This window comes from Triticum aestivum, chromosome 7B (genome assembly GCF_018294505.1).
Source record: "Triticum aestivum cultivar Chinese Spring chromosome 7B, IWGSC CS RefSeq v2.1, whole genome shotgun sequence".
NCBI lineage: Eukaryota > Viridiplantae > Streptophyta > Magnoliopsida > Poales > Poaceae > Triticum > Triticum aestivum.
The window spans coordinates 192,788,917-192,793,853 of NC_057813.1; positions in this window are offsets into that span (position 1 = coordinate 192,788,917).

The window sequence follows — 4,937 nt, forward strand, 5'->3', positions numbered from 1 at the left end:
CCAGTGGCGCCCAGCACCCGCACCTGGCACCCGATATGGCCCCTTGGGCCTATGACACGGGGGCCCCACCCCCTAAAAATGTTTTAAAAAATGTATTAAAGGAAATAAAATAATAATATTAATCAATTAATTAATTAACTTGATTAATCATGTTAATTAACCTGATTAACTTTTAACTAATTAAACGGTTAATTAGTATCAGTCAATGACAGGATGGACCCACCTATCAGTTTGACTGGTCAATAGGTCAACATTGACTGCTGACATCACTCTGACCTCATGCTGACATCACTCTGACCTCATGCTAACATCATTATTCCTTTTCTGTCGAAATTAATAATTAGTAATAATTTCAGAATATTGTTAAATCTTAAAAAAATCATAGAAAATAATTCGTAACTCGGATGAAAATGTTTTGTACATGAAAGTTGCTCAGAACGACGAGATGAATCCGAATACGTAGTCCGTTCGTCTGCCACACGTCCCTAGCATAGCAAATGTTGAACTTTTCCCCTCCGGTTCATCTGTCTGGCAGACGTCCAGAACCGGGAAAACTTTCCCGGGTGTTTCCCCCTTCGCCAGTATCGCCTAGCGCTGCGTTAGAACACTCATAGCCCTGCTTATTGTCTTGTTATGCTTATGTTTGCGTGTATTTACTATTTCTTCCCCCCTTCTCTTCTCTTGTAGACCTCGAGACCGCTGCTGATGCCCCTATGATCGACTACGTCGACGACGACCCTCCTTCTTGTCTGAGCAACCAGGCAAGCCCCCCTTTGATCATCCCGATATCGCCCATTCTATACTCTCATGCTTGCATTAGATTTTGCTACCGTTATTGTTTGCTCCTATTCTGATGCATAGCCTCTTTTGTACCTGCTATTGTTACCTACCTGCTTATCGTAAACTGCTTAGTATAGGTTGGCTAGTGATCCATCAGTGACCCCCACCTTGTCCTTGTTGCCCCTGCTCCATCATCGACGACCCGATCAGTGTGATCGACGACCAGAGCCCGACACCTCACATCACATCACGCCCCTTTTGTTGCTCGACTCAGCAGAGCTACTATCGAGTGTCGAGGGTGATCCCTCATAACGCACTCATGATGATAAGTCTGTAGTGTAGCTATTCGGTCGTGGTCATCGAGGGTGATTTCCTCTTTCACCATTACCGATACGGCTCTGTCGTTCAACACCTCAAGTGTCAACCTCAAGGGTGGTCCCTCTTACGTTCACCTTGATGATTACATTGAGTGGAATCCACCGGGGGTGATTCCTCGGGTTTTCCCCTTGATGTCTGGACACATAGTTACCTTGACTTTACGTGAGACCTTTGGGAAAGTCGGGCGGGCCCGGAGAGCACCCGCAGATAATGACGTGGCACGGCCAGGCATTCTAGGCCCTTGTCGTAAGTCCACGAGACGGGGCGACGGGGTCACTTTCGATCGTGAGTCTCTGCTCGTCTCCGCAAGCTAATAATACATTATGGTTTGGGTATTTGTTCTGAGTTGGCCTTTGGCCTTTACGCACCACCCACCACGTGAGAATAGTTATGGGCCTCGACGTCGTGGTATCAATCGAAGCTTTGTCAGACGTCCAGTTCAGCATTGTGGGCCTGTCGGGCCAGTGCCATCCAGTATGAGGTGGTGCTCGTCCCGGCTCGTCGCACAATGACCCGGAGTGCAACGGGCGATGGGCCCAGACCCCGGAGTGCTTAGGATGTAGAACGGCGGGGACCTCTCTACTGAGCCTAGGTAGGGATGCGACGTGTTGATCTTCCGAGGTCGGGCATTGACCCAGAAAAGTGTGTCCGACCAGAGTAATCAAGCGTGTTGGAAAACGTGGTGCACCCCTGCAGGGAAGATTATCTATTAATAGACGTGTCCACGGTAACGGACGTTCAGACTTATATCCTGATCTTTTTACAACTACGAATGGATACTTGAATATGTGGCTCCGGGATTGCTTTCTCGCGGGGAGTCGAGGAAGGATCTCTGGGCATTAATGTTTCAACATGCTTGTTAATTATAAACTACTATTCTTTACTCTTCTACATGCTGCAAGATGCTTGGAGCTGCGTGAATATGCTAGTCTTCGATAGGCTAGGCCTTCCCCCTCTATTCTGGCATGCTGCAGTTCAGTCCACAGATACAAACCTTCCATTTGATACCAGTGCATACTTAGTATAGATCTGATGCTTGCGAGTACTTTGGATGAGTACTCACGGTTGCTTTGCTACCCCTTTCCCCCCTTCTCTCTTTTTTCCGGTTGATGCAACCAGATGGTGGATCCTTGGAGCCAGATGCCACCGCAGACGGATACTACTACATGGAGGCCGCCGAAGACCAGGAGTAGTTAGGAGGTCCCAGGCAGGAGGCCTTGCCTCTTCGATCGTGTTGCTTTTGTGCTAGCCTTCTTAAGGCAGACTTGTTTAACTTATGTCTGTACTCAGATATTGTTGCTTCCGTTGACTCTTGTGTATCGAGCTTTTGTATTCGAGCCCTCGAGGCCCCTGGCTTGTATTATAAAGCTTGTATCCCTTTTATTTGTGTTTAGAGTTGTGTTGTGATATCTTCCCGCGAGTCCCTGATCTTGATCGTACACATTTGTGTGTATGATTAGTGTACGGTTGAATTGGGGGCGTCACATTATGATATCCAGACATTCTGAGTATGTGTTCACTGATAGAACTGTTCTCCTCCATCTTGCGGCTATAGAACTTGTTGGAGACTTCATATCTCTCAACTCGGGCATTTGCTTGAAATATTAGCTTCAACTTCTGGAACATCTCATATGGTCCATGACATTCAAAACATCTTTGAAGCCCGATTCTAAGCCATAAATCATGGCACACTGAACTAACGAGTAGTCATCAGATCGAGGTTGCCATAATTCATAACGTCAGCTTCTGCTCCTGCAGCAGGCCTTTCACCTAGCGGTGCATCAAGGATATAATTCTTCTGTGCAGCAATGAGGATAATCTCAAGTTACAGACCCAATCCATGTAGTTTCTACCATCATCTTTCAACTTATCTTTCTCTAGGAATGCATTAAAATTCAAGGGAACGGTAGCACGGGCCATTGATCTACAACATAGATATGCAAAAACTATCAGGACTAAGTTCATGATAAATTAACTTTGATTAATCATATTACTTAAGAACTCCCACTTAGATAGATATCCCTCAAGTCATCTAAATGATACATGATCCAAATCAACTAAACCATGCCCGATCATCACGTGAGATGGAGTAGTCATCAATGTTGAACATCTCTATGTTGATCATATCTACTATATGGTTCACGTTCGACCTTTGGTCTCTAGTGTTCCGAGGCCATGTCTGTACATACTAGGCTCGTCAAGTTTAATCCGAGTATTCCGCATGTGCAAAACTGGCTTGCACCCGTTGTATTTGAACGTAGAGCTTATCACACCCGATCATCACATGGTGTCTCAGCACGAAGAACTTTCACAACGGTGTATACTCGGGGAGAATACTTATACCTTGAAACTTAGTTAAGGGATCATCTTATAATGCTACTGTCGTACTAAGCAAAATAAGATGCATAAAGATAAACATCACACGTAATCAAGATATGTGACATGATATGGCCATCATCATCTTGTGCTTTTGATCTCCATCTCCAAAGCAACGCCATGATCTCCATCGTCACCGGCTTGACACCTTGATCTCCATCGTAGCGTCGTGGTCGTCTCGCCAACTATTGCTTCTATGACTATCACTACCGCTTAGTGATAAAGTAAAGCAATTACATGGCGTTTGTATTTCATACAATAAAGCGACAACCATAAGGCTCCTGCCAGTTGCTGATAACTTCTACAAAACATGATCATCTCATACAACAACGTATATCACATCATGTCTTGACCATATCACATCACAACATGCCCTGCAAAAACAAGTTAGACGTCCTCTACTTTGTTGTTGCAAGTTTTACGTGGCTGTTACGGGCTTCTAGCAAGACCGTTCTTACCTATAGTACAAAACCACAACGGTGATTTATCAAGTTTGCTGTTTTAACCTTCAACAAGGACCGGCCGCAGTCAAATTCGATTCAACTAAAGTTGGAGAAACAGACACTCGTCAGCCACCTTTATGCAAAACTAGTTGCATGTCTGTCGGTGGGACCATTCTTATGAACGCGGTCATGTAAGGTTGGTCTGGGCCGCTTCATCCAACAATACCGTCGAATCAAAATAAGACATTGGTGGTAAGCAATATGATGATCACCACCCACAACACTTTGTGTTCTACTCGTGCATATCATCCACGCATAGACCTGGCTCTAATACCACTGGTGGGATACGTAGCATGCAATTTAAAAAAAATCCTACGCTCACGCAAGATCTATCTAGGAGATGCATAGCAATGAGAGGGGGAGAGTGTGTCCACGTACCCTCGTAGACCGAAAGCGAAAGCGTTTGCTTAACGCGGTTGATTTAGTCAACCGTCTTCTCGTTCCGACCGATCTAGTACCGAACGTACGACACCTCCGAATTCTGCACACGTTCAGCGCGATGACGTCCCTCGAGCTCTTGATCCAGCAGAGGGTCGAGGAAGTAGATGAGTTCCTTCAGCACGATGGCTGGTGACGGTGATGGTGAAGTGATCCACGCAGGGCTTCGCCTAAGCACCGCGAGAATATGACCGGAGGCATAAACTATGGAGGGGGGGCACCGCACACGGCTTGGAACAATTGATGTGTGTTGTAGGCGCCCCCTCCCCATGTATATAAAGGAGGGAGGGGGAGGGAGCCGGCCCTATGGCACACCCCAAGTAGGAGGAATCCTACTTGGGCTCCTAGTTGGATTCGGTCCCCACCTTTCCTTTTACCGGAGGGGAAAAGAGGGGAAGAGAGAGGGGGAAGAAGGAAAGGGGGCGCCGCCCCCTCTCCTAGTCCTATTCGGCCTCCTTCCCT